Source organism: Dermacentor variabilis, chromosome 4 (assembly GCF_050947875.1).
Source record: "Dermacentor variabilis isolate Ectoservices chromosome 4, ASM5094787v1, whole genome shotgun sequence".
NCBI classification, from domain to species: Eukaryota; Metazoa; Arthropoda; class Arachnida; order Ixodida; family Ixodidae; genus Dermacentor; species Dermacentor variabilis.
Genome location: NC_134571.1, coordinates 108,074,327 through 108,090,881, shown reverse-complemented (window position 1 = coordinate 108,090,881; position 16,555 = coordinate 108,074,327).

Sequence of the window (16,555 nt, the reverse complement as noted above, 5' to 3'; positions counted from 1 at the left end):
AAGACTTCGACGTACGAAAGAGGGCTCGTGTCTCTCAAATAATCACAAGTAATAAGACGACATTTCTCTTTATGCTTCTTTGCCGGGTTGAATGGGCGTGCACTTGTATTGAATGCACAGTTTTTCATCGGTTTTCGCACGATCAATACTGCATGGTCGTTACCTTGGTCCAGGAAAGCACGCGCGCGCATTAACTGCAAGTCCTACCTGGAATTTCCTACCTGGAAATTCGGGGGACCCTTGAAGCGTCCGGCAGGAAACTGGCTGCGTGCGTTTAAATATAAGTAAATAGTTATTAGTTAAGACCACATATATTGTTTATGAGCTTCGCGTCGTCATTAATAAATGTGGCTTGCAACTCGTCCTAGCTAAAACACACACACACACACACACACACACGCACACGCACACGCACGCACACGCACACACACACACACACACACACACACACACACACACACACACACACACACACACACACACACACACACACACACACACACACACACGCACACGCACACGCACACTCACGCACGCACGCATGCACGCACACACACACAGAGAGAGAGAGAGACAGAGAGAGAGAGAGAGCATGTGTTGCCTGATATTTCTTTACCTACAGTTCGACAGAGATTCTACGAATGTACAGAAGTATGCAGATCTAACGCACACGTTGGAATCACACATGTGAATCGAAGCTCTAGTGCAGCGGATAATTCAATATCTGCAGAATAGCGGCGATGAGCATGATCTTATTTTAAAGTTTTTCATTCTGTACGACGGGAAATATCGATACTGACCGATACAGCAAGGGACAGCCACGAGCCAGGTCAGACGTGATAGAGTATGGCAAAGCAAGCTTCGCTTAAAAGTTTACGTCTGTCTCCGCGATCACCGTGCTGTCGCCGATACTTATTGATGGCTTGATAGTGAAGAATAAAGATATTGCCGACTATGTGTCGGGGCCGAAGTTTCGCACCAGTGTACGTGCTGTTGCGCGTTTTTTAAGGATACTTCACAGATTTAGCTGCTGATTTTATAAGTCCATTCTCTCCTATGCAATTAATAGAATTCAAGTGACATGAAATATTAAAGAAAGAAAGGGGAAAATCTGCGGCTCGTTCAGCCATCATCTCCTCTATGTCTTTCACTAATCAGCTCGAGCTTTTTTATTTTACTTTCAGAATATCCGGCGACAGGGCCCGTATAAAACCATCTCCGTTTGTATTCACGAAAACCTTGTAAACGCTAGGACACTTCCTAAGAGCAGCTCTCAGCCAATCGCGATGTTGCAGTTATCATTATGGAAGGCGACCAGCCAATGGCAGGCGACTCTTCTGAACCAAAAGATTTGTGAATTGGGCTCCTCGGCCCATGTTCACAATATTTCTATTTCGTAAGCATACTGTATATGATTGGTTTTCACAGCAGCGACGGCCTCGTTATGACAGATTGGATTGGGATGTCGTGCACAGGAACACCCTGATATGGGGCCCTGTAACGTAAAACTACATCAACGTGCTTTTATTCCAATTGCTAGTTCGCCCCTGGGAATGTATTACCCAATAAACCCTTCGCTTTGCTTCTTGCGAACTCTTCTACGATAATAATAATAATAATAATAATAATAATAATAATAATAATAATAATAATAATAATAATAATAATAATAATAATAATAATAATAATAATAATAATAATAATAATAATAATAATAACGATAATAATAATAATAATAATAATAATAATAATAATAATAATAATAATAATAATAATAATAATAATAATAATAACATATTTTATTCACTTAATACAACGTGTTCCAGCCTGCATAAGCGTTGCCGCTTGTGTGCGGAGCTGGGCAGGCAGGCTAAGCACATGAAACAACAGCGAATAAATCATAGAAGAAAAAGAAGAGAAATAAAATCAACAAAATAGGCAGCACTTGCTTGTGCGACTTAAGAACAAACAAACAAACAAGAACCAACAGTAGAAATGATAGCAAAATTTCCACCGTGCACACTTTCGTACACGAAATGAACACATTAAGAACATGGCAAATAATAAATTACCTCAGTCTATATTATCGTTCAACCAAGGTCGAAGGAACTTCTTCAGGTCTTTTAATCCGATAATGCTCGGGAGGGTTCGTATTTTATTGAAGTAATAAGGAGCATAGTAGATGTGGGTTCTTTTGCCATAAGTGGTGAAGATGCGGGGTATGACATACTTTTCCGATTCATGGAGAGGCCGTACTTTAATGTTGCAGATTTTAAAAGGGGCTGTGAAAGAAATGCTTGTATAATATGTCAAGATAAATTGCCTGTGTACAGGTAGCACGTCAAAGTTTTCCATACTGGCTCCGGCTGACTTATGATAGTTGTTTCCGTAGGCGAGAGTGGCTGCAATTCTGTTCAGTATGCGGCTTAGTGCGCGTAAATTATATAAAGATGCGGTTTCGTAAATTGTTATTCCGTATCGTACTATGAACTCTGTCAATCCCTTATATACCATTTTTCTAACCGAGGCATCACAAACCGATCGTAGAGCATATATATATAAACACACACTAGGTGTAAGCGTTTGGCTAACTCTGCAATATGTAAGTTCCACGACAGTTTTTCGTCTAATGTGATACCAAGATACTTAAAATTGGACTTAAGTTCCGAAGGTGGGCATGTACAGCACGTACAGTTCCCCTCATGAAGGTATATACTTGAGAATGTTCTAAACACCTTATATGGGCTATGAAAACAAAGTAGGCAGGTCTTTGTCGTATTGGTAAAAATCTGATTAGCGTTTAACCTTACTATCAAAATATGCACATCATGTTGCCTCCTGTCGGAGGCTTCTTCATACGTTTCACTTGGTATCGCCAGGGCAGTATCATCCGCGTACAAAAACAGTTGTGAATTTAATGGAAGACAGGTCATATCATTGACGTAAATATTAAATAACTAGCGTCCTAAAATTGAATCCTGAGGAACACCTGTCGAAACGTTCAAAATGGAGCTGTACGATACGCCTAGTTGGACACATTGGGCTCGATCAGCAAAATATATTTTAAAGAACGACATGTAGAGACCTCTGAAACCAATAGTGTCAAGTTTATCTAATAAGAGATTGTGATTAATAGTATCAAAGGCGTTTTGCAAATCAATAAAAAGTGTAAGGACAATGTTATTGTTATCTATTTCTTTGCAGACTTGGTCATGAAAATCCTCTAGTAGTTTTACCATACTTTTGCCTATGCGGAAACCATACTGGGCTGCATTTAGTAGATGGTACTTATCAAGAAATGATGTCATGCTAACATGCATAATTTTCTCCATGATACAAGCGAGGGAGGACAAAATTGCGATTGGCCTATAATTATTATAATCCTTTTTGGAGCCTTTTTTGTGCAATGGTCTTATTACGCTTATTTTCATGTACGTGTGAATTTGCCTAGTTATTGAAGTTTGGTTGACAATGAAAAGTAATATTGCTTTAAATTTGTCAAAATGCACTATGAGAACTGTTATTCTATAACACTATCATAACCTGGTGATTTTGTTATTGGCATTGTTTTCAACACATCCCATAATTCCGGCTCAGTGACAGTAGGCATGTAAGCTGAGTGAATGCTCGAAGCAACTGCAGTAGCGTGCGCGATTTTTTCCCTTGTCTACACAATAAAAGTAACAGATTCTACAATGTGCTTATTGAACTCAGTGGTCAATTCTAGCTTGTTTTTATCTGAAAAGGCCTGTTCTAAAGGATCATCAAAGCTTTTCTTGGATGGTTTTCCTGTAGTGGTTTGCATTAATTTCCACATTTCTTTTTTTACATCCCTACTGCACGACGAGACTTGATTTAGCTGGTACTGTTTTTTTTTTGCCAGTCTTACTTTCGCTTTAATTTTATTTCGCAGTTTCCTGAATTCTTCTCTTAGTACAATGTCATGAGGGTGCTCATTGCGCCTTCTTAAAAGTTTACTCTTGATGTTGGATAGCTCAATAATTTCCATGTTTATCCAAGGACTTGCCTGATTTCGCCGCTTCAGCCTCACCTTAGTTATGGGTTATTGTAAATTGTTTTTTAGTTCCTCTACTAGCAATTCGTAAGCATATAGGTGTTTGTGCTGCAACAGGAAATTCCAGTCATACAACTTAATTAGTTTATCTACCTTTTCCTTGTTAATTACAAGCCTTTCTGCAGGTCTCTCCTGTGCCACCATTTTACTATCTTTGAACAACGTAAGTGAAACAAAAATATAATCAGCAGCTTTTTCTTTAATAGTACTGCCGAACGTTTCCTCTTGCGTTATGGTTGTACTGATATGGTTGCAGATTTGGTTGCAGTTGCAGCAGGTTTGTTGAAGTATGGTGGGCAGAATGTTCTAGAAGAACTGGCCACCCTGTATACGCAATTCCTCATGATTTGGAGCGTACCGCAATCTTGGAAGAACGCTAACATAATCATAATCCACAAGAAAGGGGACGCAAAGACTTGAAAAATTATAGACCGATCAGCTTACTATCCGTTGCCTACAAAGTATTTACTAAGGTAATCGCAAATAGAATCAGGAACACCTTAGACTTCTGTCAACCAGAGGACCAGGCAGGATTCCGTAAAGGCTTCTCAACAATAGACGATATTCACACTATCAATCAGATGACTGAAAAATGTGCGGAATATAACCAACCCTTATATATAGCTTTAATTAATTACGAGAAAGGGTTTGATTCAGTGAAAACCTCAGCAGTCATGCAGGCATTATGAAATCAGGGTGTAGACGAGCCATATGTAAAAATACTGAAAGATATCTGTAGCGGCTCCACAGCCACCGTTCCTTAGTAACTTGCGATTCGCTGATGATATTGCCTTTCTTAGTAACTCAGGGGACCAATTGCAATGTATTCTCACTGACCTGGAGAGTCAAAGCAAAAGCGTCGGTCTAAAAATTGATCTGCAGAAAACTATAGTTATATTTACCAGTCTCGGAAGAGAACAGTAGTTTACGATAGGTAGCGAGGCACTGGAAGTGGTAAGGGAATACATCTACTCCGGGCAGGTAGTGACCGCGGATCCGGATCATGAGGTTGAAATAATCAGAAGAATAAGAATGGGCTGGGGTGCGTTTGGCAGGCATTCTCAGATCATGAACAGCAGGTTGCTATTATCCCTCAAGAGAAAAGTGTATAACAGCTGTGTCTTCCCAGTACTCACGTACGGGGCAGAAACCTGGAGGCTTACGAAAAGGGTTCTACTCAAATTGAGGACGACGCAACGAGCTCTGGAAAGAAGAATGATGGGTGTAACGTTAACGGATAAGAAAAGAGCAGATTGGGTGACGGAACAAACGCGAGTTAATGACATCATAGTTGAAATCAAGAAAAAGAAATGGGCATGGGCAGGACATGTAATGAGGAGGGAAGATAACCGATGGTCATTACGGGATACTGACTGGATTCCAAGGGAAGGGAAGCGTAGCAGGAGGGGGCAGAAAGTTAGGTGCACGGATGAGATTAAGAAGTTTGCAGGGACAACATGGCCACAATTAGTACATGACCGGGGTAGTTGGAGAAGTATGGGAGAGGCCTTTGCCCTGCAGTGGGCGTAACCAGGATGATGATGATGATCATGTGGTCAATGCATGTCTGTGTAAATTTACTTCCTTGAAATTCTTCTAGCGTATAGCCCTGAATTTTATTCTCGAAGCCAGAACTGGCCAACAAGGTTAAGTACTCGCTTACACCTATACCTTACTAGTTACCGAAATGTCAATATTTAAATCTCCTGCGAGAATCACATGTTTATTTGGGAATACGGGTTCACATTTTTTTCATGTCACTAGAATGCAACTACGTAAAGCTTTCAGTTTTCGAATTCCTAAAAGAAAGGTAAGTTTGTTCTATGTTTATTTATTTTAATTAATAATGCGAAGTTCAACTCGTTTTCTTAAACCACCACCAGGGGCGAGAAATTCATGCAGCGTTCTGTAATCTTTCGCGGCAAGCTGACTTCTGCTCGTATGTTAGTAAGCGTTCCACCAAAGTTCACCACAGAGAGCACGAAAGAAACGGGAAGACCGCCCATTTAAAACCGTGGCGTGACGCTTAAGCAGACGCCCTGCTTCCTTACCGAACGCGTCATTTGTCTCACGTGGCCAGCGTTTTACGAGAGGGCCATGAGTAGACGCACGGTTTCTATTCCTTTTTATATTTTGACTGAAAGTCTATACAAATGCACTTTTCCAGGAAACAAATCCTGAACGAAACATTATTGGTTAATAGCGCAACATTCACTTATTCACTTGGTCAACTGAATGAGTTAACGGGTAAGGCGAGCATCTACGAAGGCTGGAAGAAAGAAAAAAAAAGAATAAATAAAGCGCACTGCAGTGGGCCTCTTCCTACTGAATTATTATCGCGCGGAGGCAGTCAAAACATCGCGCCAGTTGGGGTTGCGCTGGGGGCAGCTTCAGTGGAGGTTCTGCGCCAGCGAAAGCAATTGACGAGAATACGTCGGCAACGCAATTTTCGCGCGCGCCTTGGTGGCGGCTGCTGAAGACGGCGCCAGCATGGGACGAGGATTTGGCTGGAGAAAAATAAACCGAGGTTGTTGCTGCATGCTTATTCGTGATCTCATTCGGGTAGTACGGCAGCGAGAGTGGCGTAATGCCCACAGAAAAGCGAGTAGTAGTCTTAAGGGCAGAAACGTAGAAGAGTTCTGCCTCAGCGTTTATTTTTATCAAAGAGCCATGTTTAAAACGGAACAATATGCATCGAGTCACAGCTTCTGGCGCTTTCATGGGGTGGCAGCACATTATTACATTAATTTAGTTCAAGAAAACGAAGCCCCTATATGACAATATACAAAAAAAAAACACCTCTACGAGAAAGCACGCAGGTGAAATACTCGGCTAGATTTTTTTTTCGATCCCTTGCTTTTTGACAGCCTTCACAAGTTTATCTTAGTGCTACCAGCTCGAACATGAACGTATTCACATCATCATCATCATCATCATCATAATCTTCTTCTTCTTCTTCTTCTTCTTCTTCTTTTATGTCCATTGCAGGAGGACGAAGATGCGATTTCCAATTACCCCTGTCTTGCGCCAACCGATTCCAACTAGCGCCTGCAAATTTCTTAATTTCATTGCCCACAACGTACGCATTACATGACCTGTCCAGCTCCATTTTTTTCTGTGAATGTCAATGAGAATGTCGGCTATCCCCGTTTGCTGTGTGATCCATGTCGCTCTCTTCCGATCTCTTTACGTTACGCCTAATATCCTTCGTTGCATCACTCCTTGCGCGGTCCTTAACTTGCTATCGAGCTTCCTTGTCAGACTCCATGTTTCTGCCCCATATATTAGCACCGGTAGAATGCATTGAATATACACCTTTCTTTTTATTGATAATGGCAAGCTTCCAGTCAAGTTCTGACAATCTCCACCGAAAGCGCTCCAACTCATTTTTATTCTGTAAATTTGCTTGTCGTGGATCAAGAGAGAAAGGGAAAGGCAAAGGACACACAGGGAAGTTAACCAGAGATTATCTCCGGTTGGCTACCTGTACTGGGGAGGGGCAAATGGATGCGATAGGTGCGAGAGAGAAAAGGATAAAACATACACACACACACATACACATGTAGGCCAGTTTCCAAGGATGTTGTTTTCTGTTATTGGGCGCTTGTCCAGCTTGTCTAGGGTGACTGAGAGGACTGCTCTTTGCGGGTTGAAACGAGAGCACTGACAAAGAAGGTGCTGGATTGTCTCATTGCACCCGCAGAAGTCACAAATTGGACTGTTGGTCATTCCGATAAGAAAATATTACGCATTTGGAAATGCTACTCCAAGCCATAGACGGACTAGAAGGGTGCAGTTACGTCGTGGAAGGTCAGGGGTGGAATGCGGAGCTGTAAATTAGGGTCCAGGGTATGAAGGTGTGCACTTGTGAACTCGGATGAATTCCATTGAGGTAATGTTAGGTCAAGCGCAAGTGCGGAAAGTTTTTTCGTTGCGTCGGCTCTCGAAAGAGGAATGGCAATGCAGTTGACGCCATAATGGGCAGATCGGGCAGCTGCGTCCGCTCGATCATTGCCATGTATGCCATAGTGACTAGGCAACCACTGATATATTATATCGTGTCCTTCGTCAACTATGTGATGGTGGACTTCTCTGATCTCTGCGACGAGCTGCTCATGTGATCCATGGCGCAGTGCTAAAGTACACTATGCAGGGCTGCCTTGGAATCACAGAAGATTCCCCTCTGAGTAATTGACCTAGGTAAACGTATTCCTTCACAGGCTCTAGAGGCTGACTGGTGATCCTGAACACTTGTTACCTTGCCAGGATATTGCTCATTATCTTTGTTTTCTGCATATTAGTCTTCAACCCCACTCTTTCCCACTCTCTGTTAAGGTCCTCAATCATTTGTTGTAACTCCTCCCCAGTGTTGATCCACAGGACAATGTCATCTGCAAACCGAAGGTTGCTGAGATATTCGCAGTTGATCCTTACTCCTAAGCCTTCCCAGTTGAATAGCTTGAATACTTCTTCCAAGAATGAAGTGAATAGCTTTGGAGAGATTGTGTCTCCTTGCCTGACTCCTTTCTTTATAGGTATCTTTCTACTTTTTTCTCTTCCTTATACCTCTTATACCATCATCATTCATCAGCCCTTTCCCTCCCCGTCCCTTTTCCCCAGTGTAGAGTAGCAGGCCAGAGCAAGTTATAGCTCAGGCCGACCTCTCTGCCTTTCTGTAAATAAATTTCTCTCTCTCTCTCTCTTCTACTTTTTTCTGTAGAATCAAGCTGGCTGTGGTATTCTTGTAGACATTTTCCAAGATAGTCACGTATGAGTCCTGTACTCATTGATTTCGTAATACCGCTATGACTGCTCGTATCTCAACTGAATCAAATGAGTTTTTTAAATCTATGAAAGCCATACATAGAGGTTGATTGTACTTTACAGATTTCTCGATTACTTGATTGATGACATGTATGTGATCCATTGTAGAGTATCCCTTCCTGAAGCAATCCTGTTCTCTTGGTTTACAGAAGTGAAATGTTACCCTTACTATATTGGAAATTATCTTGGCGGATATTTTATTCAATACGGGAAGTAAGCTAACGGGCCTATAATTTTTCAATTCTTTAATGTCTCCCTTTTTCTGAATTAGCATAATGTTGGCATTCTTCCCGTTCTCTGGAACGCTCGAAGTCGTGAGACATTTCGTATAAACGGCCGCAAGCTCTTCAAGCACGTTATCTGATTCCCACCGTGCGTGGGATCTGCATATTATTTTTCTCGCTTTTGGCTCCCATAGGCAGTTCAACATATCTATATATATAGAGAGAAAACGAAAGAGTAAGGAAAAGCAGGAAGGTTAACCCTATGAGAGCTTCCGGTTTGATACTCTTCACTGAGGAAGAAAAGGGGGGGGGGAGGATCGGTGAAGAAGCGGCTGGTACATTTAAAATAAGCAAGAAGGAGTGTAGAAATGCGAGCCAATATTACAGTCGTCGCATTGTGTAGCGCGGGTGCGCAAGAGTACAGAAACGCCCCCGCCAGTTTCCTTTACGACAATAACGTAGTAATGCAAGGCTTTAAAAGGGGAAAATAAATGTAGCGTTTCATTAACTTTCTTCTTTCTTCTCCTATAGATTGCAGAAATGGGAATCCATGTGAATAAAATGGACAAATTTTAGAGCTAAACAGCTTCACGAAAGCTCTACTACACATAGATTCGAGAATGTACGTTATAGTTGCATAACATTTTTTTTTCATATACAAACCAATATTTCGTTGAATATGAACGACTTGCGCAATGGGAAATTTGTTTTAAACCTGAAGGATAACCTTTAAAAAATTAAAAAAGAAGCTTACGTACTAGCTATTATTCGATTGCGGGATGAACCGCCATTCTCGCAGCTCCCGAAGATTCAAGCGCCAGGGTGCCCTCATGTAAGTTCTTGTGAGAAACTGTACGCTCACGACGAAGGCAATCAGGGTTCTCGAGAGACCGCGAGTGACGACCAAAGAAAGACGCGATTGCGGAATCCAGATCCAAAGTGCGGAGAGTACGATTTGGATTCGTCACACGAGAGATGGAGATGCTGAAGTGCAGAAGAAAAGAAAATAGGGCGACCGCTGGGGCGGTATTCCTCTGCCACTTCCAGAGATGCGGATTTCTCTGAAGATGAAGCCGAAAACGCGGGTTGTCTCCGAGACGGCCCGAAAAGAATAATCAAGTGGCCCGCTCGAGCGCTGAGGGCCCCAGATGGCCAATTCTTTTTACGCGCAGAGCTTTCCCTTACCTCACTCTTTTGTTGCAAATCTTAATCTTGTTGGTCTCCTTTTTTTTATTCTTCTGTGGCCTCTTCACGCAGCTACAGTGAGCGCTCAGTATTTGGGCTCACTCGGCTGCGCGCGATGACATGATCTCAGCCGTTTTTGAAACGCTGGAATTGTTACCACCAACTCTTTCTTCTTTTTTTCTGTTGTGTGTGTGTGTGTATGTGTGTATTTTTTCTTTTTGTCTTTCTTGTTAAACGAAACAGTTTCAGCAACTGGATACAGTGAGAATGAATTCCTGGCATGTCACTCTGGAGCTTCTGGTTATTTGAAATTCTGAAAGCACCTACTAACTGCTCATCCTTCTTTTTTTTGGGGGGGGGGGGGGGGGGGGTTGGTGGTTGCGTGCATGCGTACGTGAGATAAAGAATGTCGTGGTGGGTTCTATTACAGATTCATCTCGGTACACAAGAAGACAAAAAAAAAAAGCTAGACTGCCAGACAGCTACAGTCGCATAGTCGACCTGCTCATAGAAAAGATGGGGACATAGTTGCAAATACTGAACAAATTACGAAATATTGATATTTAACATTCCATTTAGGATATTATGCTGGAAAAGCTATACTACGCAAGATAATAGTGGGTGAACGACGCTCGTGTCCATGATCTCACACGCATGACTAGGGCAGACGCCCTATTCTTTCGCGTACTCAAACGTTTCGAGTATACGTTTTACTACACTGTGCCACCGCTGTCTGTACATATAAAAAGCGAGGATGCGTAGTTAATTCCTCCTCTTTGTGATTTAGAATTCACAAATACACCCTTTGGTTTTTTCGGCGGTGACACAGGCGCACATCTCTGACACGAAAGAAAGCAATGTCCACGTTAGTATCCAATACCTCGCGTGCTCCACTATGCCTCACCGTATAGCTTTCTCTCGCTCGTTGGTTCCCTCGTATGTCCTCTGTTTTCCCAAATAAAAGCTTTTTCGATGGGGCACCAAACCTGTCGCGTTATTTTGCTTTCTCTTTCTATGTATGAACGACACTTTAACCATACGAGGACGTTAAATGTGGATACATGCTAAGGAGACAACAGCGTACAAATGTGTGAGCTTCCTTCTCTCGTACATGTATTGTTATAGATGGTAATCTATTAAAATCTGCATAGAAATTTGCATGGTGTTATAGAATGTCGCCCTTCAGTAATCATATCAACGTGTGTTCTTGAATACTGGTTTCAGTAGGCTCGAGCTCACTTCCGAGTATACGCAGCTTTTCAATATATCCCCGACGAAGCTGCGCAGAGACATTTACCATGTTATGATACGTTACACTGGTTTCTGCAGTTTTTCTTGTAGTACACCGGCCTATTGGACTTTCGTTGACCCCTGTTTACACAGGCTTCGTGCGCCCGCCATCGTGGTATCTCGATTCCCTGACACAGGACTACTTTGTGTGCACGCGCAGCCTTCGTGCTAACTATCACTAACCTCGTATAGGAAGGCGTTGCGAGTGCTGGCGTGTGCGACAACACGTCGCCTCCAGGTTGTGCCACTGTATGGCACGCCTCGTCACGTTGTCGCCTCGACGAGTGTGATGGATCACGTGTGTACAATACTGGGGCCCAACGACTCTTTCGAATATACGCGTTTTGAGCCTACAGCGAGCGATAGCGCACTGTTTCTCGTTGTGTACGTGTTGCGTACACGTAGAACGCTTATCGCTCAAACCGTGTCCGTCTTTCGCGAGGCGCAGACTGCTCCAGACTGCTCATAGATAGAAAGTTCGATGCGTATGCACCGACATGCTAATAAAGGAGTAAAAGAAACCAGATTGAAACGCGGAAAAGGGGCGTGAACACGCTCCCGATGACGGAACGGCATCGCGAGAGTTCGCATACTCGACGAGAAAGTGGGAAGGAAGCAAACAATCCAGGCGATGGAACAAACGGAGAAAAAAAAATAGATGGAGGCTTCCATGGTTGTAGTTATTGTTTTAATTTTTGAAACTCGCTCGTTGTTGCCTTCATCGGACAGTGTGGCTCACATTGAGGGCAACACGTACTGAGAATGACTGAAGTGTCTGTGATTTCGCCGTACACAGCGTTCGTTGGAGTCAAATTGACCAGAACAAAGCAGAATTATTGATCTGTAGTGGATTTTCCATATATCGTTTTACCCGAACGTGGCAGCGAATGAGGACAATAGCTGTGTGCTTTTATGCCATGATATTTCCGTCGGACATAATTACCTGTACTTCTTAATCACTGGCATTTCCTTTGCGGCGTGATGATTTTATAATTGATACAGCACAACTCACATACTTCGTTCTACTCAGGAAGACATGGCAAAGAATGCTACTTTCCGCAAAGTAAGTTAAAATAAGGATGTTTCTGTAAACTTATTCAAAGAGGAAGCATAGTATAGTTGGGGTTATCGTTCTAGCGATGGCGCAGTGCCATGAACAGGATCTGCGTTAACGCACTCGGCTGGTTCTTTCTTTATTTGAATGATTGATAGTTTCTCCTGCTGTAATATTGCTTTTGCCGCCAAGTCCTTCGCAAGGAGTGGCTGGTTCTTCCGTTCCTTGGTCATCTATCAAATAAGGGCGCCGCGGGCGGCGATGCGGAAAGCCGCCCAGACCACAGAACTATGCGAGAAATATTTTCATCGTCTCGCCTACAAATCGCGTTCTAAAATATTTCGCGCAAAGGGAACGTTTGGCTAAGGAACCAATAACCACGACTAACTTGGCCGCATTTTTTCTTTCCATCTTTCCATGTTTATTTTTCGTTTTCTGCCTGGGATCTTTCCTACAAATCTTGTACATACAAGCTGAACTTCTTACATCAAGAAACTTTATGCTCCACGCAGTACGTTCGCTAGACGCTTTTGGAGAAGGAACGAATTTCCCTGAAGTTGATGCAAATGTTTGTTAAACATTGACTATACTATGATGGAAAGAAAACTACAAACTAAAGGGAATGTGAGTAAACGAATACCACTCAGCAGCAGCCCTGAAATGGGTTAGGCCGGTGTCGTTTGATATACTATAACGTTCATATAAAATAACTATTGCAGTCTTCATGGCACACACCGCTTCCTTCCTGAAATGTTTTCACTTCACAATAGACCTGGCGAGGGTCCAAGTATTGTAGCAGCACTAACTGGGGCTCTGCGCCTCCGTTTAACCGGTCTTGCAGATGTTCACAAAAACATTTTACGCAAAATAATAACTTGTAAGAACGAATTCCTGTCAATCCTGATGCTGGAATTATTACTAGCGAAGGCGGCCAGCTAATGGCAAACAGTGTTTAAGAACCAAAAGTTTGGTGAACGTGACCTCACAGAAGGAACAACTTGAAAGGGTACATTTTGTTTTTCGACAGACCTTACAATTGGAACCACGCGCATTAGTTAGATTGCGCCACTCTCTTAAATCTGATACATGCCACACAAAATGGGTAAGGCAGGAACAGCAATGTAGTGTGCGTGCCAAGGCCTACTTGGCTGTGGCATTGCTTTCTAATTATTGAGTAGTACGCTTTGAATCCAGCGTGTGCCATGATATAATTCTTTTCGGCTTTCGTTGCTATGACAGTATGCCCTGACAGTTTCTTTTCGACGTCTCGTGTTAAGTCAGTGAGGTCATATAATTTTATTAATGATGCGATTCCGCGAGTTTGTGCCACGTTTATTATCAAAACGACTTTGGCTAAAGGCTTTTGGCTAATAACAACAGAGGCCAGGAAAACTGGTCATAAATACTGCACCTTATAGAGTGTACAAATGTACACCACTTATTGTTTTTTTTCTGTGCTCGTAAAAGTGACGAAAAGGCTAATTGCTTGATTGTTTGTTGCATAGCAGTTCTGCACGTAATGCTGTTTTTAAATAATACGCAGTTCTCGCCTCCGGTTTGGACAAAACTAATAAAAGTTGTGAGTGATCTAGATGCACTAGATGAAGAAAAAACAAAGAAAAAGAGACGTAGTGAGGTCGATGCTGATTCTAACTTCCACAAAAAGAAGAAGAACAACAACATGAACTCGGTCTTTTGAGAGGCTCCCAGGTACATTAGGAAGCCTTGCATCCCTGTAAAGTAGCAGTTCCGATACCGATGTGGTTGCTTGATCTAGTGAATGGCGATGACCTGTGCGTGGGATGGCCATTATTGAGGACGCGCACTGACGTGGTCCGATAACAAAATTTTGCTTGCAAATAATCAGTAACGCGACGAGGTCAAAGCCGTGGCCGAGCTCCAGTGTTTAAAAATGAATATTTTTGTCTTCTGATCTTGCGCGGTCATTCAAACAAGCATTAGAAGATCGAGGAAAGACGTAGGAAAGTCCAGTGTGGGGAGGCGTTTGCATGGGCTTATATATGTAAAGCGATACTGGCAGTGCGATGATCCCGTGGGCGATGAGGAGAAGGTATCCGCTCCCCAGATCCTGGGCTGCTGAAACAAGACAAAAGGAGCTGCTGCATGGACACTGAACCCAGCTACGTTGTTTTGTTATTTGGCACTGACAGTGCGAGTAGGCGTCCACGTCATGCTCTTTATGGCCACAATTTCATTCTCAGTCGTGAACTCGCTCCCTCAGCTCGAACATGTTACCTTACGTGCGCTTACTCCATTGCATAGAAATGGATGCTTAAGAAAAAGATTTATTTCTCCAACCTGTGGTATAGCACTGAAAGTTACCAAAGGGACCTTTGCCATGACGTTTCCATCTAGCGTATATAGAAATAATAATGTTCAATTCAATGGATGTATTATTTATTTTAGTGCGAGGCGCTAGAGAACGTCAGTTCAATGCGTACCTTCGGGTAGAAGCAAATGTGGAAAAGAGAAGAGATCGTGTGCGTTCAATCGCATCGGAACACGACGGTGTTGGTTTCGAAATGCCATTAGACGACTCGCAAACAGCCGTTTGTCTCCATTTCGATCAGGTCGAGGACCTCCAGAGTCATTGCTGATGCCGAAGCGATATACGTTTGCTGGGTGACCCATGCAGGGAGCAGGTCGTTTTCACTTTTCGTAGCTTCGTTCTTCCTTAGTAGTATAATTGTCGCAACTATTGAATGTTTCCCTCAGTGATGCCGCCAATTTTCATGGGTTAATATCTTGGCGGTTGGTGCATCTTAAGAACAAAAAAGAAGCACCCGTATGGTTGTGTAGGCTGCCAAAACAACAATCCTGCATGCTAATTTTGCTGCAATTTTCGATAATTTGCGTAATTTTAGCAGAAAGCTCTTACTCCAGATTTACAGGGCCGTTGCATTACTTCAGGATTCTAAAATGTTATGTGCAAAAGGCTCACCTAACTGAGTTTAATGGTGCTTTGGCATTTCACACTTTTCAAGCAACGGAAAAACCATAGGAGCTCTGTCGAACGCCTAGCCCCGAGTCATTGTTTTAGCACGTCGTTCTGTAACAGTAGGCCAGGGATGTTGTTCCTTCATGTGCACGCCGTTCAGAATATCCCTTCATTCCCTGAATTTATTTTATTATAAACATTGAGCGACATGCACTGTTAGAGCCCTATTACCATAGGCCATGCGGAGGTAGCGAAGTAGTACCTGGGATACATTTGAGCACGGAAAGCCTGTTTCTGCCTCATCTACTTGTAAGGACCCTTCCCCTCCCCCTTAAGAAAAATGGGTAATAAGTTCTTCCACGTTCACCTATGCAGTCAATTTCGGGCGAAGTTGATACTGTTGTGCTCATTTAGAAACGATTGAACAGATGAAGGAGAAAAGGTGTAATTCCCACAAGACAACTTTTTATATAGTTGTGTTAGTTAACTAAACACTCGCTTGTATGGGTCTGAAGGGGTGAGTTAGGCAAGAAAACACACTTACTGTGCAAATTTGATTATTGTGTGAGTCTTCGAAGAAATCCACTTCCTTTTAGAAATGAGCAAGCTTGAAGCGCTGTTTCAGGCTTGACGCAATACTGCGGCGCTCAATAGAAGTGGCGTTCTGCTGTTGTGAGAAACACACATTTTGGTGCGTACCGATGTGGTAAGATCAATAAACTCGACATTGCGCTCTCCAACGCGTCTTTTTTAGCCTACTGTACATTTTTGGGATCTAAAACTTCGTCATTAAATTTCAGTCTTGGGAGATGAACACAAAGGGGGAAACATGGCAAGGAGGAACAGATGAGGCTCCAGTGTGAACCAGTGTATCTAGCAGACTGAAATCTGTTTCTTAGAGTAATAATTAGCGTTTCAGCATGCTTCTGGAAGCATATTCTTGG